Source organism: Bombina bombina, chromosome 1 (genome assembly GCF_027579735.1).
Source record: "Bombina bombina isolate aBomBom1 chromosome 1, aBomBom1.pri, whole genome shotgun sequence".
In the NCBI taxonomy this organism is placed as follows: domain Eukaryota; kingdom Metazoa; phylum Chordata; class Amphibia; order Anura; family Bombinatoridae; genus Bombina; species Bombina bombina.
This window is the reverse complement of record NC_069499.1, coordinates 262113844-262138976: the sequence shown is the minus strand read 5'-3', so window position 1 is coordinate 262138976 and position 25133 is coordinate 262113844. Positions and strand designations below refer to the sequence as shown.

Below are 25133 nucleotides of genomic sequence, written 5' to 3'. Positions count from 1 at the left end.
TCTTCTTGAAAGACTTTCTTCTTTTTTTTTTTTTTTAACTTTTTTATTGTTTTTTACAGACTCCCAAGACTTACACTGTTGGAAAGTTTAGGCGGTTACCTTTCCAACAGTGGGTCTTGGGGGTCTGTAGCTGCTTAGATGCGTGAGATACAGGCTTCTAAGCAGCATGCCCCTACTCCTATAACTTTGTTAAGTATAAATAAAGTTGCGCGGTGTCATCACGTAATTGCGCGTGACGTCACCGCGCATCACCTGAAGCCCGGTGATGCCTGTCACTGTACAGGCACGATCGCGGGGTAGGAAAAGCAAGGAGCCCCCAGATCTCCCTCAAGGTGGGAGAGTGCTCATGACGGCTCTGAGCCGTCATTAGCACCAGAGTGAGAAACTCTGTGACAGCTCAGAGCCGTCATTAGCACTGAAAGGGTTAAACAGAACATGCAATTTAAAGCAACTTTCTAATTAAATCCTATTATCAATTTTTCTTTGTTCTCTTGGTATCTTTTTTGAAAAAGCAGGAATGAAAGCTTAGAAACTGGCCAAATTTAGGTTCAGCACTGGGTAGAACTTGCTGATTGGCTGGCTAAATGCCCACCCTCAGACACAATCTCTTTTCTGAGATTACAAGTCAGACAATTTCACAGCAGTGGCTTATGTCAATCATCAGGGACGGAACTCCACAGTCTCTTAGTGATGAGGAAAGTTTCCCTCACCATTAAGCTGGGAAAAACGCTATAATGCAGGATATTTTGCAATCCATTTTCCCAGTTGCGGACAATAGGGAGGTAGGTCGCCAGTCTCATCAACGAGGGGAAAAGGTCTCTAAATTAGGAAGTATTTGACCAAATTGTGAGGCGTAGGGGGCTCTGGCGAAGATCTCTCTCATGGCCTCCTATTTGAATCATAAACTGCCTCAGTATTGTACCAGATCTTGGGGACCCCTCAGGCCAAATCTGATTACATATTTCCTCTGTGTAGCTTTCCCAGGGTGATAGCCAGAATTCAAGCAGGAACAAGCCTAAGATTGTGCTTGCTTCTCTGAGTGGCCTTGGAGGATTTATTTTGCAGATCTGGCTCAGATGTCCTTATGCCTACCTTTTTACGGTTTCCTCTAAGAAAGGATCTTCTCTCTCAAGACCCGTTCTTTTTATCAAGATCACCATCTCTGATTTTGACGCTATAACGAGCTGAACAATTAATGATAGGTCTCAGAGGGGTTTCTTCTGACAAGATTATTATTATCTTGATTCAGGCTATGTACACTGTTAACCAGATATATTTATCATAAGGTCTAGAAAACGTTTGAGCAAATGCATGGTTTCAAACCTTAAAGGGACATGAAACCCATATTTTTTCTTTCCATGATTAGAAAGAGCATGCAATTTAAAACAACTTTACTAATTTATTTATATGATATAATTTGCTTTCTTCTCTATGATATACATTGCTGAAAAGCATATCTAGATAGGGCCTCAGTAGCTGCTGATTGGTTGCCTGCACATAGATGCCTTGTGTGATTGGCTCACCCATTATGCATTGCTTTTTCTTTCACAATAAATAATTGAAGCGGCACCAGGATCCAGTTGCTTGTTAAAACTGCTTTATTTTTTCGTATTGCTGCAATCCTTAAAACAAAGCAGTAGAATTTTTCGTGAAACACAGTGCATAGACGAACTCACATGAAGTGACAACTTGCTGACATGTTTCGGCCCTTATGGCCGTAATCTTAGCTAAAGTGTCTATCCTCCCTTTACCTTTTAAAACACCTGTGCTCACAAGTGATTGGTTAAAATTTAATTACAGTGGGGTTGGTCTATTATAGCACCTGCATAAACTGTTTCCTTACTCTACTCAAAGCTGTCAGCCATCATGTTGCTTAAACCTCTGTAAACCATATACCATAGATAATACATATATACAGTTCACCTCTCTGCTACATCACTAATAGTCTAGAATGACTTCATTCATATTTATAATTGTAATAATTAAAATTAACATTAAATGATGTAACAAAAGAGAGTTTGAATCCAATGTTGAACTTTGTATCTAGATATAATCATAAAAAATTGCCATACTGGCATGATTAGTAATAATATCTATTGAGATACTTCCATTTCATACTACAAGTTCATTCAAACAAAGTTTATAGAAGGTGTAAAGATACTTGTGTACAATACACAAAACACCAAATAGAAAAACAAAAGACAAAAGGCCTAATACAGGAGGCGTTCTGGACACACAGGAACCATTTGCTTATTCCAAAAGTTTATCAAATCAAATTCAGAATTCAACCCTATGGGAACCCTGGTTTTTAGCCTGTGTATCCAGAACACCCTCTCTCTTAGCTAGCAAATTATCTCTATTACCCCCTCTTTTTTTGCACCTTTACTTGTTCAATAACCGTCCATCTTTAATGAACTTACCATATTTGTTATGTTTAATTTTGAAGTGTTGTACAAGGGGGGGTTGTAAGCTTGCCTGCTTTTATGTGGGTGATGTGCTCCCGAATCCTCTCTCTTGCCTCCCTGGTGGTAAGGACCTGTATATTGAATATTACAGGATTCGCAGTTAGTAAGTAAAACTACATATGTTGACTGCAGTTCAGACAAGAATGGTGTCTAAATTGCTCTCCTGTGGCTGTGCTGGTGAAGCCCTCACCTGCTTGTAAACAGCCACATGCTATGCATGGGCCATAATTGCATTTGTAGACACCAGTGTGTCTTAGCCATGATGAACTGGAGCTCTGGTGTGCCCTCAATTGTGTCGGCGCAACCATATTGCCAATGGTCATGCCCTTCCTATATGCAAACACCCTTTGGACACTATTTTTACAAGACCCTCATCTGCTGTTAGCATACGAAAATGTTTGCGTATAATGTTGCAAACCTGATGGTATTGTGCACTATATTTCGTTACAAAAGTTACTTCTCCAAAATTTGATTTCTTCAGATCTAAATCCTTTTGGGTAAGGAACTCCTTCCTTTCCCTTTTAGAGATAGTTTCTCTTACTCTTGCAACCTCCTTTCTCTCATAACCCCTGCTACAGAGGCGATTCTCTAGGTCCAAAGATTGTCTTTCGTATTCTATCTGGGTTGAGCAGTTGCGCTTTAACCGTATGAACTGAGCCCTTCATCACGGATAAAATACCCATTTGGGGGTGGTACTCTTCGCTGTGAAAGATGTGTGTTCCCTGTAATTGGTTTTCTGTACACTTTTGTGTGTATCTTTCCCTGTCTCCCTGATAAAGTTACATCAAAAAATAAATATGTGTCTTCCAAACTCTATGGGTTAGTTAATCCTGTTGTGTTGTTGTTCTAGATCTCTCAAGAATTCTTTCAGTTCTATCTCCTGCCCTTCCCAGATGATTAGAAGATCATCTATATATCTTCTATAGTAAATTATCTTGATTTCCAGGGAAGCCATCACCCCCATGATGTGGGACAGTTCCCACCAACCCATGAATAAGTTGGCGTATGAGGGCGCGAACTTCGCCCCCATTGCTGTCCCACACCTCTGGAGGTAATGGTCCCCTTCAAACTCAAAAAAGTATGGGTTAAGAGGAATTCGTTACCTGAGGATCATATTGACAAAATAGGGGACTATAATTTGTAGCTCTTTTTAGAAAAAATGCAATTGCTCCAGTCCTGCACTGTGGGGGATACTGGAGTACAGGGATGTTACATCAAGGGAAACCCAACTGTTATCTCTCACTCACAACTGAGGGGACTCTACTTCAATCAGTAGTTGTTTAAGTGTCTCCGCAGGTAGCTTGATAGATTCTGTACTAATGGTTGCAAAATAGCATCCAGCCATTGTGACATCGGTTCAGAATTGAACCGATACCACTAATGATGGGGCGACCTTTTACCTCTTGGATGGATTTATGGACCTTCGGAAGGAAATTAAAAATGGGCTTCACAGGATAATCCACTATAAGATACTCACTGTCTTTTCATCTAGAAACCTGCTTCCTTCCCATCATCTATAAGATCTAATAGTTCCTGTTTGAATCTAATGTGGATCAAATGTTAAGATTCGTGTATTGGGAAGGGTCTGATAGTTGTCGTGTTGCTTCCTTCAAAAGAAAGATTTGTCCAATGCACAACCACAGACCCTCCCTTATCAGATGCTCTGATGACCAAGTTTTTATTCTCTTTGAGGCCCCTAAGTGCCAATATTTCTGCTTTGTTTAAATTCTTGTTTCCAGTATTAAGATCTGCTGTGTACGCTAGTTTTGTGAGGTCTTGTTCTACCCTACACTGAAATTTCTCTAAAATGTTTCCTCTTGTGTGTATCGGGTAAAATCTTGAAGCCCCAGAGAGAGAAGGACCCTTGTTTATGGAGCTTTCGTTCCCTTCATCCTGTGAATAAACATTCTCTCTGTCCAATCCCTCTAGGGCTTCAAGATCACATACCTCCTGAAAAGTTAATGTTGTTGTATCTTTTGTTCTGATTCCATCTGGGGGCATATACACTTCATTAGTTGTTGGGTTCTCGTGATGTTCAAAATGTTTTTTGATCGTTAGATTTCTGATCAGCCTATTAACATCCACCAGAGTCTGGAATAAGTTAAAAGTGTCTGTTGGTACAAATCCAAGACCATAATTCAGGACCTTGGTTTCCAGATCACTTAGTGGATATACTGACAGGTTAATTACTGAATTTACACATATTTTGTCCTTGATCTCCCTCTCCTGGGCGGTTTGGATGGTTGCAGCGGTACTGTAGGTGTGCCCTTTAAGATGCCCCTGCCTTTTGTACCTCCTCCCCCCCTCCTGACTCGCCTGATGTTTTGGGAAAAACCTGTGCCAACTCTGAAGTCTCCTGGTCCCTATATTCTATGGCTGACCTATTGGTAATGTCAGTAGAGAATTTAGTCTGCCCAGGTGGTGTGTGTGTCCTATCACCTATCATGGAGGATGTATCCCCCCTACTACTGTTGGGGTCTTCCTCCTCTCCTGAAGTTGAACAATCCCCAGAGGATTCAGCTTCACTCTCATTAAAAGTAACCTTTTTACTTTTACCCTGACCCTTATTTGCTTTTCTCCCTGACTTTTTTCCTTTTGGGAATCTTTTTTGGTCATTATCTCTTTTATAGCTGGTTCTCTGTTTCCTATTCCATATATAGATTTTGTTATTTTCATAATCTGATAAATCTCTTAAGTATTTATCATGCTTAATTTCCATTATTAAGGACTTAGACTCAGCTAGAGAGACTTTCAGTATGGAATCAAACTTAGCAAACAATATATCATTACTGCGTACATTCAATTCAATTTGAAGCAAATCAATTTCTTTAGATACAGAATTTAACAATTTTGTTTTGAATTCAATAAGCATTCCCATAAGTTTTAGAGAGCAGTCTGAGAGAACACTGTTCCATACTCTGATGAAATCCTCATCCTCTACAACGAATGTGGGGAATTTATTAACCCTCAGTCCTCTTGGGATCATGCCATTGGTTATATATTTTTGCAATGTCCAGATATCCCACTTGAGCCTGATTTCCTTATCCAAAAGTATCTCCATTTGCTCAAATAATTTGCTGAGCGTAAAAGTAGAATAATCTGACGAAAAAACATTTTCAATTGCTCTAGTGTCAAATGTCCTTTCATCAGAGGTTTGCAATGAATAGAAGCCGACAACACTGGTAGAAATGTCACTCTCCATTGCTTCCATGATACACACACTCTGTATTCTAGTTAACCGCTAATCACTATACAAATCTGTTACAATCCGTGCTCTATCACTTTCAACAGGAAACCACTGTGAAATGTCAATAAAGAGTCACTTATGTGTGAGCACCAGTATAGAGATTTGTTACAAAATATACTTTTGTGCTGGATAAATATCTTGCAATAGCGATTTCGTTCCGCTTTACTCACCGACTCCTGAGGGCTATCCGGTTCTCCTCTGCCTGTAGTGCTGTATTGGCCCGTCCACAGGGAGCACTCGTGCTTGTTACCAAAAGCTGAGCGTTGTGGAAAACCCCTCTGGCTCCTTTCAAGGTCTCCGCCGAGTATCCGCTCCCCTCCTGGGCTCTCTCCAGTTTCGGCTGTGTAGCGTCTGACGTCACCCGGGACTCCGCTTCCGGTTAGCCCTCTGTTGTGAGTCGGATCTCCCCACGGCTGTTTACTGCAGTGTAGGTGAGTGTGATTGCGGCTAACTTTCAACTGGTTACTCTGTGCCTGCCCGATCTCCAGATAAATGTGCACTATAAATAATTGAAGCGGCACCAGGATCCAGTTGCTTGTTAAAACTGCTTTATTTTTAGTAGTGTGCAATCTTCAAACAAAGCAGTAGAATTTTTCGTGACAAACAGTGCATAGACGAACTCACATGAAGTGACAACTTGCTGACATGTTTCGGCCCTTATGGCCGTAATCTTAGCTAAAGTGTCTATCCTCCCTTTACCTTTTAAACACCTGTGCTCAAAGTGATTGGTTAAAATTTAATTCAGTGGGTTGGTCTATTATAGCACCTGCATTAACTGTTTCCTTACTCTACTCAAAGCTGTCAGCCTCATGTTGCTTAAACCTCTGTAAACCATAAACCTTAGATAATACATATATACAGTTCTCCTCTGCTACATCACTAATAGTCTAGAATGACTTCATTCATATTTATAATTGTAATAAACTTTGTTTGAATGAACTTGTAGTATGAAATGGAATATCTCAATAGATATTATTACTAATCATGCCAATATGGCAATTTTTTATGATTATATCTAGTTACAAGTTCAACATAGGATTCAAACTCTCTTTTGTTACATCATTTAATGTTAATTTTAATTATGACAATTATAAATATGAATAAAGTCATTCTAGACTATTAGTGATGTAGCAGAGGAGAACTGTATATATGTATTATCTATGGTTTATGGCTTATGGTTTACAGAGGTTTAAGCAACATGAGGCTGACAGCTTTGAGTAGAGTAAGGAAACAGTTAATGCAGGTGCTATAATAGACCAACCCACTGAATTAAATTTTAACCAATCACTTTGAGCACAGGTGTTTAAAAGGTAAAGGGAGGATAGACACTTTAGCTAAGATTACGGCCATAAGGGCCGAAACATGTCAGCAAGTTGTCACTTCATGTGAGTTCGTCAATGCACTGTTTGTCACGAAAAATTCTACTGCTTTGTTTGAAGATTGCACACTACTAAAAATAAAGCAGTTTTAACAAGCAACTGGATCCTGGTGCCGCTTCAATTATTTATAGTGCACATTTATCTGGAGATCGGGCAGGCACAGAGTAACCAGTTGAAAGTTAGCCGCAATCACACTCACCTACACTGCAGTAAACAGCCGTGGGGAGATCCGACTCACAACAGAGGGCTAACCGGAAGCGGAGTCCCGGGTGACGTCAGACGCTACACAGCCGAAACTGGAGAGAGCCCAGGAGGGGAGCGGATACTCGGCGGAGACCTTGAAAGGAGCCAGAGGGGTTTTCCACAACGCTCAGCTTTAGGTAACAAGCACGAGTGCTCCCTGTGGACGGGCCAATACAGCACTACAGGCAGAGGAGAACCGGATAGCCCTCAGGAGTCGGTGAGTAAAGCGGAACGAAATCGCTATTGCAAGATATTTATCCAGCACAAAAGTATATTTTGTAACAAATCTCTATACTGGTGCTCACACATAAGTGACTCTTTATTGATATTTCTTTAACAAAGCATATCGAAAGAATGAAGCAAATTAGAAAATAGAAGTAAATTGGAATGTTGTTTAAAATTGTATTCTCTACTTGAATCATGAAAGAACATTTTTGGGTTTAGTGTCCCTTTAAGCTTTAATCTTTTAAAAGGTACTTTTTTTCTAGCTATTTCTTTGGCTAGAAGAGTCTCTGGACTTTCAGCTTTGTCTTCACACTAGCTATTGTTTTCTTCCTAAGGTGACATCCACAGATACTACCAATCAGGAAATTGTGGTTCCTTCTTTTTGTCCAGCTCCTAAGAATTCTAAGGAGCATCAACTTGGATGTTGTGGAAGTCACAAATGATTTCAGACTTTCTTAGTTTTTTTTGTTGTTAATTTGTCTAGATCCGCAAGGATCAGAAAGCTTTGGCTATTACTTTAGCAGCTTGGCTTAAAGCCTTCATTCGCAAGGCTTATTTGGTTGTGGGGAAAACTATGCCTGAGTGCATTACTGCACATTCCAAGAGAGCAGTTGCTACTTTTGGGCCTTTAGTAATGAGGCTTCTATAGATCAGATTTGAAAGGCAGCTACTTGATCTTCTTTGCACACTTTTTACAAGATTTATCACTGTATGCTTCTTCTTAGGCTGCCTTTGGCAGCAAAGTTCTGCAGGCTGAAGTGCCTGAATAGTAACAACCTGCCCTCACTGTTTATGCCTCACTGTTTATCCCTCACTATTCACAGTGGTCTAGTGGACTACACAGCTTGTGTATGGATTCCCACATGTGATGGCTCATTGGCTCTAACAATCTGATGAAAGAAAACAAAATTTATGATTATCTGATAAATTAGTTTCATAATGGTGAGAGTAAAAAGAGTCCAGCCCTCTTTTTTTTGTTCATGTGGCGGCAATACATGTTTTGAACTTCTTTGCCCCACTTTATCTTTCCTGCTTTTTTCTCATTTACTTGGTTATATGTATGACTGAAAATCATGTAAAGTTGGAGCGATTTAAAGCTCTGGTGTTTTGGGGTGTCTTTGACCTCCTCCTAGTGGTTTTAGGGGGGGAATATTCCCACACCTGATGGCTCGTGGAAAGAAGAGCATAAATGTTGTGGATAAGTTCTCAAGCAGATAATCTGTCTGCTCACAATAGTCACTTGTGATGCAGCATTGCTTGACTAAATTGAAGATGGCACAAGATCTCATTTGTGGAATCCCGACCCCCCCCCCGTCTCTAGCAACTAATATATGCAGGATAGTGCACAAACTTTTCCAGCTAAAGTTAACTAGGTGAAGTGGGTTGCATGCAGTGGTTTATAGGGAACAGAGGGTTCATAGGGGACAGAGGGTCCAGAGGATACCAAAAGATGTCTGTGAGATGTTTATCGGGGTCTGATACCTCCTATATTGATTTTCATGACAGCTAGAAGCAGAATATATATCCATGTTATTAGGTAATGTTACCTAGTAGAGTGAGTGTCTTAACTATCAGCGACTTAAAATTATTTTTACTATTTGCTACTTAACTAGATAGTACCGGACATTAAAAAAAGAGTGCAGCTGCATATAAAAAAACAAAATAGTGTGTATATATATATATATATATATATATATATATATATATATATATAAAACACCAGTTCAGATATACATTTGAGTCATAATACCCAATAATCAGGCTTGGGATGCGACTACTCTCTGTTTTTCTTTTTAGTATGTTGTTACGCCTATGCTGCTTGTGTGTTTTTGAATTTTATTATTAATAAATATTTTGGTTTTACGGAGCTGCTCTAGCATCATCCTTTTTCTCTGAGTGATTAAAAAAAGAGTGGCACAATCTTGGTTTATGAAACATTTCAGTAAACAAGAAATTGTAAAATGGTATTGTGATGGTCTAGATTCTGCCTGCTACCTTACCTTGCTACTTTGGTTACGTTTAAAAGAATGTTCTCTTCAAAAAGCATGTGCAGCGAAACCTCTGTAACTCTGAGTTTTAGAGCTAAATGAAGGAATATAAAAGACCACCTATGGAAGTAACATGGATTTCTGAAGACTGTCATATCAATGAAAACTCAGATAGGTTGGAACCAACTCACATTGTTCTCCCCAGTACCTTTTTAATAGACACACACCAACTGATTTTACTGACCAACTGGCCAAAATGAAAGCCAATATTCAGCTAAAATTAGCTAATATAAAACGTATTAAATGTTTGTTGCACAAATTATCACTAAATCAATTTATGTTAAATTATACCATTAATTTGTGCTTTGGATACCTTCCTTCCACAATCTTGAAAAATTGTTAAATCAGGACAAAAATAAATATTCTACTGAAAAAATGAAAGGACACAGACCTCCACCATCAGATAACTATAAGATAATACCATATTCAATTATAAACTAAATTCCAAGATTTGCAGAATTAGTGGGGAACATTCTACTCACACATTGGAAAAGATTGGTTAACACAGTAATACACTTTAGCAGTTAATAGTTTCTAGGCTGACAACAGAGTGAAAATCACCTTGTCAGAAACCCCAATTGTCTCTCAGAATAAAAGATTCATCAACAGAGCCTTCAGTGCCAGAGCCTTCAAATCTTGGTTATGCAAGGATCCTTGAGACAGTAGACTAGGGGACTAGCAAAATAATCAGTAATTCAACCCTTTCAAAAGATCCAGACCTTCTAGCTCTGTTCATAGGAAAAAATACCCTTTATTTGCTTACAAATGTTTGATTTTCTGAATAATTGAGGAAACAGCACTCACAGAAACGTCTTGTGCACGTCTTGTGTTGTGTGCTCTTTTGAGGTGAGTGCAACTAGGATAATCTAAGATAAAGCAAAAAGAAATGGATTTATAATTAAAGGGACAATAAACACTATGAGATAGCAATACGAAATAATAATGCATTGTAAAATAACCATGAAATATACTTTCATTACTTAATTTTGCCTCATTTTCTGTAGGCTGAAGTCTAAAGTGCAAATGGCTTTAGATTGCAAGGTGCAAACTATGGCCTAGATTACAAATCTTGCGTTAGGCTTAAAAAGCAGCGTTGGCCAGTCCCATCACTGCTTTTTAACGCCTGCTGTTATTACGAGTCTTGCAGGTACAGGTGTACCGCTCACTTTTTGGCCAGACTCTGAAATACCGCAAATCCACTTACGTCAATTGCGTATCATATTTTCAATGGGACTTGCATGGCGCCGGTATTACGAGTCTTCCAAAAAGTGAGCGGTACACCCTCTCCTGTCAAGCCTGGTACCGCATTTTAAAGTCAGTAGTTAGAGTTTTACACTACAACGCCGTAGCATAAAACTCTTAACTAAAGTGCTAAAAAGTACACTAACACCCATAAACTACCTATTAACCCCTAAACTGAGGCCCTCCCACATCGCAAACACTAAAATAAATATTTTAACCCCTAACCTGCCGAACCGGACATCGTCGCCACTATAATAAATATATTTATCCCTAAACCAGCCACACTCCCCTGCCTCGCAAACGACTAGTTGAATATATTATTAACCCCATAATTTGCGGACCATAAACATCGCCGCCACCTACCTACATTTATTAACCCCTAATCTTGCCGCCCCCATCGTACGCCATTGCACTATACTAAAGTTATTAACCCATAAACCTAAGTCTAACCCCTACACCCCCCTAACTTAAATATAATTTAAATAAATCTAAACTAAAATTACTACAATTATAACTAAATAATTCCTATTTAAAAAACTAAATACTTACCTATAAAATAAAACCCTAAGCTAGCTACAATATAACTAATAGTTACATTGTAGCTAGCCTAGGGTTTATTTTCTATTTTACAGGCAAGTTCTGTATTTAGTTTAACTAAGTACAATAGTTACTAAATAGTTACTAACCATTTAATAACTTCCTAGTTAAAATAAAGACAAAATTTACCTGTAAAATAAAACCTAACCTAAGTTACAATTACACCTAACACCTACACTACAATTAAATTAATTACCTAAATTAAATACAATTAATTACAATTAAATAAAATGATCTAAAGTACAAACCCCCCCCCCCACACTAAATTACAGAAAATAATAAACAAATTAAAAGATTTTTAAACTAATTACACCTAATCTAATCCTCTAACAAAATAAAAAGCCCCCCCCAAATAAAAAAGCCCTACCCTACACTAAATTACAAATAGCCCTTAAAAGGGCCTTTTGCTTGGCATTGCCCCAAAGTAATCAGCTCTTTTACCTGAAAAAAAAATTACAATTCCCCCCCAACATTAAAACTCACCACCCACACAACCAAACCCTACTCTAAAACCCACTTAATCCCCCTTAAAAAAACCTAACACTAACCGCCTGAAGATCACCTTACCGGGAGATGTCTTCATCCAACCGGCCGAAGTCCTCCAACGAATCCGGAAGAAGTCTTCATCCAAGCCGGGCGAAGTGGTCCTCCAGACGGGCAGAAGTCTTCATCCAGACGGCATCTTCTATCTTCATCCATCGGAGCGGGGTCCATCTTCAAGACATCTGACGCAGAGCATCCTCTTCTTCCAACGGCTAAACACAGGAATAGCCGTCGGAAAGATGAGGGGATGCTCCGCGGCGGATGGATGAAGATAGAAGATGCCGTCTGGATGAAGACTTCTGCCCGTCTGTAAGACCACTTCGCCAAGCTTGGATGAAGACTTCTCCCGGATTCGTTGAGGACTTCGGCCCGGTTAGGTGAAGACTTCTCCCGGGTAAGGTGATCTTCATGGGGGTTAGTGTTAGGTTTTTTTAAGGGGATTGGGTGGGTTTTAGAGTAGGGTTGGTTGTGTGGGTGTGGGTTTTAATGTTGGGGGGGGAATTGTAATTTTTTTTACAGGTAAAAGAGATGATTACTTTGGGGCAATAACCCTCAAAAGGCCCTTTTAAGGGCTTATTTGTAATTTAGTGTAGGGTAAGGATTTTTTTATTTTGTTAAGGGGATTAGATTAGGTGTAATTAGTTTAAAAATCTTGTATTTGTTTATTATTTTCTGTAATTTAGTGGGGGGTTTTTTGTACTTAGAAATTTTATTTAATTGTAATTAATTCTATTTAATTTAGGTAATTAATTTAATTGTAGTGTAGTGTTAGGTGTAATTGTAACTTAGGTTAGGTTTTATTTTTACAGGTAAATTTTGTCTTTATTTTAACTAGGTAGTTATTAAAATAGTTAATAACTATTTTAATAACTATTGCAACTAGTTAAAATAAATACAATGTTGCCTGTAAAAATAAACCCTAAGTTAGCTACAATGTAACTATTTAGTTATATTGTAGCTAGCTTATGGATTATTTTATAGGTAAGTATTTAGTTTTAAATAGGAATAATTTATTAAATGATAGGAATATTTATTTAGATTATATAAATTTTATTTAAAAGTTAGGGGTGTTAGGGTTAGGATTAGGGGTTAATAATTTTAATATAGGCGGCAAGGCGACATTAAGGGGGGTGGCATATTAGGGGTTAATAACTAGGGTTGCACCGATACCTTTTTTTTTATGACTGAGTACAAGTACCGATACTTGTTTTCAAATACTCGCCGATACCAATTACCGATACTCTTTTTTTAATGTCATGTGACATTTTACAAAGCACAATACAGTAATAATAATAATAATTATTGAAGATTCCTTCTTTATAATTATAGAGGACTGTAATTCGAAAGACATTATGAAATAATAAAACAGTTTTATTTGTCATACAGTTCACTAAACATGTTTATAAATAAAAAATATTACAATAAAATATTAAATTTAAAGGGGTGATACAATTGGGTTGTAGGGCTGTTATATAACATCAATCTGACATTTGTATGGAGGTCCGACTCTAAGTTGAACAGTCTTTCACTTTCCACATGACTGCATGGGGCAGAAAGATATTTTTGGGCCATTTTAGCCAGAGCTGGAAATCTGTTTATTAACTGCCCAGTACTTCAGGGGTTTGTCTGAACGAGGTACAGTGATCTCTCCTACAATAATACAAATAACAGCAATTTGTATTGACAGAACAGTAGTAAACAATTTTTAGTTTAGTCTCCACTCCAGTTTTTAAAATGAAATGGGAACATGCAGTTTGAAAAAAACTCCACAAGATATCATATGGGTAGGAAGTGTAAGTATCGGTTTAAAGTATCGGTACATTTGCACGAGTACAATACTCATGCAAATACTGGTATCGGTACCGATACCGATGCTAGATATCGGTATCAGGGGCAACTCTATTAATTAAACATATAATGTAGGTGGCAGCAATGTTTGGGGGCGGAGGCAGAGATAGGGGTTCATAAGTAAATGTAGGTGGCAGTGGTGTCCCGAAGCGGCAGATTAGGGGTTAATAATATAATGCAGGTGTCGACTAATGTCAGGGCGGCAGATTATCGGTTAATAAGTGATAAGATAGGGGTGTTTGAGACTTGGTGGTTCATGTTAGGGTGTTAGGGTGTAGACATAAAATGGTATGTGCCCCATAGCAATCAATGGGGCTGCGTTAAAAGCTTTATGCTGCTTATTTGCAGGTGTTAGGTTTTCTTCAGCCGATTCTCCCCTATTGATTCCAATGGGGAAATCGTGCACGAGCACGTTTAGCCAGCTCACCGCTAACGTAAGCAGCGCTGGTATTGAGTTGAGATGTGGAGCTAAATTTTGCTCTACGCTTACTTTTTTTGCGGTTAATGTCGGGTTTTTAAAAACCCGTAATACCAGCGCTGTCTGTAAGTGAGCGGTGAGCATAAACTGCTCGTTAGCACCGTACCCCTGTTAATGCAAAACTCGTAATCTAGGCGAATGTTTTGCTAACAAAATTACAGTGATCAGCCAGAGCTACTCCAGTAACAAATCCTGATTGGCTGCTCCAAATGAAACTACTGGTGGGGTGGGGGGGATTTTTGAAAAAAACTTAATTCTTTGCAAGATTTCAGAAACATATTTTAGTTCCTAGATGTGTATGCCCCTTTAAATTCACTCTATCACAGAGGCATTTATGCTTCTATACCTTCCTGATAAATACTTTGAGAAACCCACCTTTACTGACCATTAAAACAAATTATGCTTACCTGATAAATTATTTTCTTTCGGGATGATGATAGTCCATAGGGTCCACAACATATGGAATATAATTCCCGCCACTAGGAGGAGGCCAAGAACCGACACAAGAGCTTCAATCCCTTCCACCTCCCATCTTTAACTTATAGCCGAGCAAAGAAAAGGAAACCGATAGGTAGGAAAGAAAAAAACAGGGTCTATAGAGGTACAAATAAGGACTGTAGCCTGAAAAATTGAAATGGGCAGGGCCTATGGACTATCATCATACCGAAATAAAATATACCAAGTAATCATAAATGTTTTCTTTTGTAAAGTGATGATAGTCCATAGGGTCCATAACATGTGGGATTAATACCCAAGCAGACAGTCCATGTTATGGAAAGGGTGGGATAATTTTATTGTAGTTCCTATTTGTCAGACACTGTGGCTTGAAGGACTTTCCTGTCAAAGCTGCTTTCAAAGTAGTAAAAACAAAAGTAGTGGAAACATTTTGAAAGTAATGACAGAAGTAGATCATGTTGCAGCTTTGAAAATCTGTTCCAAAGATGCAACATTTTTTTTTAAAAAAAGCCCAAGAAGTATCAACAGATCTGTGGAAAGAGCTTTGATAAGTGTAGGGGGGGCAACTTTCCTGTCACCAAGTAAGCCTTGTGAATGACCTGTTTGTGCCAAGAGGCCAAAGCTACAGTAGTAGCCTTCTGCCCCTTACGAGTCCCAAAGTAATGGACAAATAAGCTGGGAGATTGTCTGAACTCCTTAGTAGCTTGAAGATAAAACTTCAATGCTCTGACTACATGAAAATTGTGTAAAAGTCATTCCTTAGAATTAGCAGGATCCGGGACACAGAGAAGGGACAACAATCCCATCATTGATATTTTTCTAGGCCCTAGAAAGTGACACTCTGGCAGCTCCTGCTTGGGTACTCAACCCCCTCCAGTGACAGGACACAGTATTCTGGTAAATGTAGAGAAAATACAAGCAGAAGCTTGAAAATCCTTTTCTCCACAGCTGGTATCCACTGCAGTGAAGGAGAAAAAGAATAGCAGCTAGAGTATTAGGGCTACAGCCTGGGAAACATTTAAGTGCCTTAGAGAGGCTTTAAAGGGACAGCATACTATAAAATGGTTTTTCCCTTAATGTGTTTCAATTACTTATTTTACCAGCTGCAGAGTATAAAAGTATGAGATTTGCTTTTTTAAGGCTTGTGTATATGAATTAGCTGATTTGTGTTTTGAAGCACAGCCTAATAAAATGGGTTGAGCTTGTAGGTATAATCAGATCTCATTACTTTATCACATTGTGTACATATACCTGCTTCTTTATTTTATATCTGTCCATAAACCAATCACCAGTACTTGGAGAAAACAATTGAAAATTAACATTTTATTAGCTTATCTCTTCTATAACCCACTGAGAGTGTAATTTCTTCTACTGGCTGTGTTAACAAAGCTTGGCCTTGAGGCCAAAAACTTTCAGGATGGGTGGGGATACCACAGGCTAAATAAACTTTTTCAAATGCCAATATAAGGGTAATAGAAATGCTTGTAAACAATTTAATACACTCCAGCACGTAAAGTGGATCATTAGGAACAAATTAAAGTGGAAACATTTTTTGAGTAAACTGTCCCTTTAAATAATAAGAAAATGCAGTAAAACAAACTTTAATAAAAAAAAATGCCAAAACATACCTCCAAACTAGTGCCTGTGTGCTAAAGAGCTAAACCGTAAAACAGCCTAAACCTTATGAAAAATCTAATAAGTAGGCTCAGAAACTCTTCTAGCAGAAGATATAGTCAAAAGAAATAACACTTTCCAAGAAAGTAGTTTAATGTCCAGTTTATGGAAAGACAAAAGATGACAAAGAAGGGTGCCTCCTAGTGTAGCCAATAATATTGCTTCTTACTCTGATCAAATGGACATATACTCACAATATGAAATGGCATCAGATAATGCCTAGATGAGCCTGCTGGGGTATTTCAGTGTCTCAGCGCACTGCACTCTGGCTTGCGCAGCTCCTTTAATTTTGAAACAAAGGTCTCATTCTATAAAAGAACAAAGAAAAAAAACACCTCCTAGTGCAGTGAACCTTTATCAACCTCCCAAACAGAGATAGTGGGTATGATATACTCACAAGGATGGGGCACATACAATGTGCCATACAGGCATACTGGGAATTCTTAGTGTTCCAGCTCACTATAAACAGGCATGGATCCTCCTGGTAGGACTGATGTGGTGTATCAGTGTGTACGTGACTCCGCAGAATAAAATTTACATTTTCCAAAGCCAATATATATATATATATATATATTTGAGAAAATTACATAAAATACATACTAATGTTAACAAAAGGTTTAAAAACAAAGGCAACACATTTCTCAGCGTCTCCATTTCATTGTGGATAAGCTTTGGATTTTCCTTTAGACTTTCTGCCTTGAGCAAGAAAAATACTTTACCTCCAGTAATAGCAGCAATAAAAGAATATAAATCAGACACAAATAACTTCTTTCCCTTAAAGGAAAGAGACAATAATCTAGATTAGATTTAGACACCATATCAGCAGACCAGAATTTTAGCCACAAGGCTCTCCTGGCAAGAATTGCTAAAGTCATGCTTTTGACATTAATCTTCATAATATCAAATACAGCATCACAAATAAAAGAATAGGCAGTTTGAAGAAAACCCAATAGATTTGCACCAACAGGGTCATTGAAAAACTGCTCTGAATGACTAGCCGACCAGTAGGTAGAAGCAGCAGCCACATCAACAATATAAATGTGCTTCTAACATCCTGTCTAAAGGTTCCTTAAAACAAGTACTGTATTCCAAAAAAAAATAGGAGTATGTTTAGCTAGAGTGGAAATGGCCCCATCCACCATGGGAACTGTTTCCATAGCTTTAGATTAGCAGCAGCTAAAAGATATAGCTTTTTAAACCTTGCAGGGTAAGAGATACACCTGGCTTAAACCATTCCTAGCAATCATGTCAAAGACAGCATCAGGCACAGGGAAAACCTCAGGACATTAACAACAGTCCTAAAAGCTGAATTTAAATGATAACAAGGTTTATCAACAAAAGATTTAAGATGTTTAACCCTTAAAGTAATTAAGACCTCTTTTAAAAGAGAACAAATGTGTAACTTTAAATAAAAAAAGAGGGAAATATCAGGTTCAACTTTAGATGAGGGAACCCTCATCCTCAGAGGAACTTCACCATCTGAAGATATAACAGTATCCCCTGGGCTCAGGGCACATAGTACTTGTAGAAGTACTATGACCTTTTACACTTATTTGAAGGCGGAGGGAGGCAGCCTCAGAGACAGCAGTCTTGATAAAGTTTTTCATGGCAGGAGGCACTACTTCAGCATTAACCTGTAATGAACAAAGAATAGGAGCATTAGGTACCCAAAAAAAACAGCATTAGATTGGTATGTATGCATTAACAATTCTGAACATGTGCCAGATAAATGAGCTGAAGAGGGCACTTTCTACAATAAGCACACCTAATAATGGTAGAAAGGTGTTTAGCAGACTCAGTTTCTTGGCTATATTTAGGGGCAGAACCCTGCTGCTCCATTATAGCATATGGTAAAACAATGCAATGAACTACGCAATTGACCAACTAATCGCAGGACCACCTTATCGATATGAGATTCGTTGGCAACTATTTTATGATCAATCTTACCAATTAGTTATTGCAGCCCTACAATAAACACTATAAAACCCCTTTAAAAGTTCTTGAGGAATGGAAACCATTTACCCCCACCTAAATAGCTTGACAGGAACAATTGCGCGCTAAGCAGAGCTGAAAAAAAAACAAAGAACAGGAGAAAAAATACATTACCTCTGAATGCGAGCCAAACAACTGACAGTTTAAATGAGATGCGCTAACCGAACGTGCGAACACCAAGCACAGGAATATTAAAAGGGACATGCGCAAACCCGACAGACACACTTGGAGCTAAAAAAAACCTGCAGCACCTAAAGAGACAAAGGACGTGCGCTAACTTGAGGTATGGAAAACTGCGTGCGCTAAAAAAAAACTGCAAGCAAAAGCAAGGGAATATTTAAAGATCTCGTCCCAGAGCCAATATATATAAAAACATATAAAGATACACGTTTTAATAATGCCCCTATTATGAGTGTTTACATGGTTTTGTTTTGTTTTTTTAACTAAAAAATATGCTTACCAATATACACTCGTCCACTAGCAATCAAGTAGCAGAAAGCCAAACTAGTACTGAAACATATCAGCAGAGGTTATGGAATAGGAGTATATTGTTGATCCATTAAGGGAGGCCAAAGACATGTCCCTGTGATCGATTACAAGAGGGTTTATGAAAGATTTCCCATGAGGTGAAACAAAGAAACATAAACGATACCCCAAATACATTAATCTGACAAGCACTGTGCTCTGAGGGGAACCTGGGCCTCACATAGACTGAAAACCCCTCTCTGAAGAATAACATGTTTATTCTTTCAATCACCTCCAGCAGAGGTAAAGTAATGACCGAGGTAAGTGGGAGGGTGTTATAAAGCTCTTGGGGTTGGGAACTCTTTGCTGCCTCCTAGGTGGTAGAGAAGAGTATTTCCATGAGTAATGTGTCATGGACTCTCACCAACTTTATGAAAGAAATCACTTCTGTTTTCTTTGTGAATGATATTTCCCAGGGATAAAGGGTCTCACATTGATTTAAGCTCTCATATATAAATCCTTAAGTAAGTAGCTGGAACACATCTATTCTCAACCTAATCTTGGGAGGCCAAGAACAAAACTGAGAAGAGATAAGAGGTGGAGATATTTAAGCTCTGTTATGGGTTATTGGCCTCCTCCTAGTGGTGGAATTATATTCTACATGTTATGTACCCTATGGGCTATTATCATCATACAAAAGAAAAGTAGATCAAAAACAGTAGAGGTGGTTCAGTACAAGCAGTTATGACATTTGGAGTTGTCTGAATTACTTATTTTTTAAACTTAATGATCAGTCTGGAAGCATTAACAGTGTCCATGCAAGAAACTGATGACTGCTAGTAAGCAGTATTAATGCATTGTCTCCTTTAATATTACTACTACTACTACTACTACTACTAATAATAATAATAATTTAAATACATATTTCTGGACCAGAAGACCCCAAAACTGCTACCTTCTCCAACCAAAATGTAATGAAGGTTGAAGTGACCACTGAAGATGATATTTATATTATAAAGTTACTGCCACTCTATATGGGTAGGAGGCTTTAACCCCATCACAAAATCACATTACGAAAAAAGAGTGAGAGGTGTACAGGTAAAAAGAGGAAAGTTACAAAGAAAAGAAAAAAAAAACTTGAAAAGGGATTGAAAAATCTTACCTGAAAAGAGCCGGGATTGACAATTGACAAATTCAGGCTTTCCATCAGGGAGGGTACCTCTGACATGTATGATTTAGGATCTGGAAAAAGGTGAATTTCTCAGAGCCCGAACTTGCCACCCATTGATCTAATGCATTATCAAACTGTAAATCAAACTCTGGTGTCTCCTGTGGGGTGATGGGAAAAAAAGAACTGGAATACAGCACATGAATACCACCAGCAAACAATCATTTTGTATGTAAATGTTCAATAACCCTTAGATGAACACCAGCACATCCAAATCATCAACATAGCTTTCCTAGTACAACTACCTACACAGACACAATATCAGCCCTACTCCTCCTTCAAAATGTTCATACACAGCCTGACAGGCATGCCTTAAATCCCTGACACACAAAAAAACATAGTCCTTCACATACCACACTTCTTCGAGCAAACACAAAAACTGTTTGTAGAAAATGAAAAACACGACCCCCCAAAAAAAAGCACAGACACCAAACACCACATCACAGTTCCATAAATGCACATTAAAGACCTCCTAATATAAAGTGACAAGTAAAAAACAGACACGTCACAACCTCAAAGACTCATGGATTCTATTCAATTAAATTAAAATGTTTGTGTCAGTTTTTGACAGACACACACACACACACACACACTGGAGCCCTGAGGGAAAGCAAACACCACAGCCTCTCAGACACACAGCTAAACTATACATCTGGTCTATATAGAAAAACTCACCTGATTTGATCTATCCCGTTGACTTGTCTCAGCTGCTCGTGAGACCATTGAGACCTCCTTACAAAATTGGAAGAGCCCTCAAATTGTTTTGACTCTTGGTGATGAACACCTGGGGAGGCCTCTTGTTTGAAACTGGGGATGTAAAGTGGTTTGGTAGTAATCAGTTTGATTAGACTAGTAAATCCCTGACAAGCAAAACAAATCAAAGACAAGGGTAAAAAGTATAAAAGCAGCAATACCTTAGAATTATATATTGAATACACCAACCTATGGGTGCCAGAGAATTAAGACTACATATTGTTTATCAATAAATTAATTGTAAATCTTCATTGCTGAGTCCAAGTCCTGCATCCTTTAGTAGATAACATTTCACAAAAGTAATTTTAAAAATAACCATGTTATAACCACTTTGGTATTTTATCTTGCCATATAAGGCGGAAAAGCCTTCTCCTATGTCTCCAGAATGAACACACACAAAAAATATAATTTTGTTCTAGGAAATCTTTATACATAGCATAGAAATGAGATGATTAATTACTGCAGAAAACAACTAAATATTCTTATTTACAGCTTAAAAAAAACTATGATTTAAACACTCTGATATCCAAAGTGTTCCATATGAAATACAAAATGTCAAGGCAGCTAAGGGCTTCCTTATCATAGTTTGGATTAAGGAATAAGGATTACAAATTTCAAAATTTCCCTTTAATTCTTGTAAAGTAGCAGGATTATTGTAGCCCACAACTATACTAAATATTACAGAGCTGCGTATTTGTTGGCACTTTCTAAATAAATGATAAATAATAATACAACCCGAATCTCAGGAACTTTTCTCACTATAGATAAGACACAAGGAAACAGGTTACCATTTTAGTACCTTTGCACTAAATCATAGTGAGTTTTTAAATTTGTGAAAACCTTTTAAAAGCTAAATTAATGGGAATGATTAAAAGGAGGACAATATTGCCTATGGAGTCTGGAAAAGTTAGATCAGGGGGAAAAGCATTTTTCCACTAAGGCTAAGCTGAAGCTTCAGAAAGTTGATGGCCAGTGCCTTATCTACACTATTCTATTGACATAATAAAATATGTGGAACAAAACAAGAATTCAATAAAGATTACTATCTTCCATGTATTTGTACAAAATGGTTCTACTTGTTAATATAGCAATAATAGGTAGAAATCTCTTTAGGTACAGAATAAACTAATCAGCCATCAGAGCGAGCATTTTTAGTTCTTGGTGATGTAATAGACCGCAGATTGCTGCTTCTAGCCTCTTCTCCACCTCTTAGGTGGAGAATTTCAATATCCCGGTCTCATCCGACCATTGAGATTGACAGTGTGATTGGCTGTGCAAGGGCAGGGGGCGGTGTTGCAAAAGAGCACAAAATAGTGCATTTGTGCAATGCTTAATTCCCATTTACCTCTCTATATATAAAATTGTTTGTTGAAAGAAGGTAGCTAGACAGGCTCAAGAGCAAGCATGTGTCTGGAGCTTTATAATGGCAACAGGTTTACAAAAATGCTTTTAACTCTATTTCTCGATCTCTTTGCCACCTGGCTACCTTATTTCCTTTCCTCAGATACCCCTGCCCTCATTCTTGGTGACTTTAAACCTCCCTGTTGAAAATCCCACTGCCTTCCTCTGCAATACAACTTCTGCAACACACTTCCTCTTTCAGCCTGTCACAATGAACTGATCTCCCACTCACAAAGATGGTCACTCCCTTGATCTGATTCAGCTATCGATGCAATATCTCAAACTTCACAAACTCCCTTTCTTTCATGTAATTGGCAAGAGTCCATGAGCTAGTGACGTATGGGATATACAATCCTACCAGGAGGGGCAAAGTTCCAAACTTCCAAAATGCCTATAAAATACACTCCTCACCACACCACAATTCAGTTTTACAAACTTTGCCTCCTATGGAGGTGGTTGAAGTACGTTTGTGCTAGATTTTTATGATTTCTTCTGTGATAAGCACTTAGAAACATTCTGAAGCCCAATTCTCTCAGAGTACAGTATTTGTCAGTGGGATGTGAAGGAGAGTATCGCCTATTGATTTTTTCTTTTTCCAAAATTCTTTTTATTGATAGAAGGAATGCTATGACATAACATTGTTACAAAGACTTTGGTTTTCCTTGTGAACCAATGAGATAAGTACATCGGGTAGTATGAAACTTCTTATACAGCGGTATGATACTCAGTCTCAAGTAATATACAGTAAGAGGTCTTTATTTTTTAATCTCATGATATCGAAAGGGTGTATGCTTCTGCTTTCTTTTCCATGCATCCTTCTATACAATTTTTATTTAAGAATGTTAACAACACTAAACCAAAGAATAAGTATACTAACAATAACCTAGCAATCTGCTGTATAGGACCCATAGCTTTAAAATACAATATTTCATTCCCCCATGAGCTGTGCCCCAACAAAGATCTTGTGGTGCTGAAAGGGCCTTAGTACCTGCTGCTGTTGACTCAGGGGAAGGCTCAATATAAAAGTCCGCCATTTGTTCAGAAAGTGTCTCAGTCTACGCTTAGTGTCCAGGGTAATGTCAACGTGTTCAATAAATAACTGTCTAAAACATTGTCTGTGCTTGAACTGAGTCAGGGTGGGTGTTTTTTGGAAATCCACTGCGCTAAGATACATTGCCTCGCTATAAAAGTGCCTATTCGAGTTTTATGGCATTCCTCACGGGAAATCTTTTCAAGGGTTTCTCTGTTATCGGGAATAGGGATTCATCTCCTACCTCCCTTTTCAGATCGACGATATATTCTTAGTATACCATTACCTCTGCTGATAGCTTCAGTACTGGTTTGGCTAGTATGCTATATGTGGATGTGTGTCTTTTGGTATGTTTATTATTTAAGACACTCTCAGCTATGGTTTAGCCTGTTATGTATAAAGTTTTAAATGTATATATTTTACTTATATTTGCCATGAGTCAGGTCTATGTGTATTTCCCTTTGCAGTCTGGCAGTTTTGTTATGGGAATCATGTTTTAGGATGTTTTTTCTTACCTGGGGTATAGTCTTTTCAATTTGACTTGTTTTTTCTTTGAATAACTTGCTGGCAATTTAGCTAGCGAGGGCGCAAAATGCTGTTATTTATTGCGTCATTCTTGGCGCGAGAAAGTTTTTTGGTGCAAATGTGCGTCTGTAATGGCGCAAGTCGTAATTTCCTGCGTTTTAGGTTGACACTAAGGTTGTTTGGCGCAAAATTGTGTTTGTTATGACGCGAGTTGCGTCATTTCTGGATGTTTGTTGGCGCCAAAAAATTTCTCACCTTCCTTTTGCGTTGTGCATCATACTTGGCGCCAAAAAAATATAGTTTTATTTACCCCACTACCTATATGCTCCTTCGCTTCTTTATGCTCAGAGGGCTATGCTATTTGCTTTTTTTTGCCAATTTTAGCATTTGCCTTTTTTCCCAGACCTGAACTGCTATATGTGAAAATAAGTTATTTCTGTTTAAATGTTATTTTTTCTTTTAACATTTTTTCAAGTTGTCTCAATCTGACCCTGTCTCAGAAGCTGCTGTAGGACCATGCTGCCTGAAACACAGCTCTACCAAAGCTAAGTGGTATCTGTTGTAAGCTAGTGGAAATTATATCTCCAGCTGTAGTGTGTAACAGTTTGTCATGATAAGCTTTTGCATGCAGAGAAAAGGTTTATATTAGTGCAAGTAGAGAATCTGTTGTTCCTTCAACATCTAAAGTACATGATATCCCTGTTGATATGAAAAACTATATTGCTGATGCGATACAGAAGGCTATGGCTGCTATACCGCCTTCAAATAAATGTAAACAGTCTTTTAAAACTTCTTTAAGGAACTGGCGGAAAGACCCTTCTGCAAACCGTCTTGGAGAAAAGACAGAATCTTGATACCTTCACCTTGTGCCAAGGATATCCATGCTTCTCACACCAGGGACAAATAAGTCCTCCACACCTTATGGTAGATGCGACGAGTGACTGTCTTTTTTGTCTGAACTAGAGAATCAATTACCCTTTCAGAAAAGCCTCTATTGGCCGAAGACTAGGAGTTCAATCTCCACGCAGTCAGCCTCAGAGAATCTATATTCCGATGTTGAAAAGGGCCCTGTTCCAGCAGATCCCTGCAACAGGCTAACCTCCACAGCAGAGACAATGACATCCCCACTAGATCCACAATCACACATCCTCCGCGGCCACGATGGAGCGAATCAGAATGGCTGAAACTAGCTTCGGTTTGATGCGTGCCACTACATGAGGTAGAGAGTGGTAACGGTGGAAAAATGTAAGCTGGACTGAACCCCTAAGGTACCGCTAAGGCATCTATCAAGCTC

General features: G+C 38.4%; 1 pseudogene; it reads right to left on the bottom strand.

The window, feature by feature from the left end:
- LOC128657570 (syntaxin-binding protein 6-like) overlaps positions 1 to 25133 on the bottom strand; it is a 234732-nt pseudogene that overhangs the window by 5220 nt on the left and 204379 nt on the right.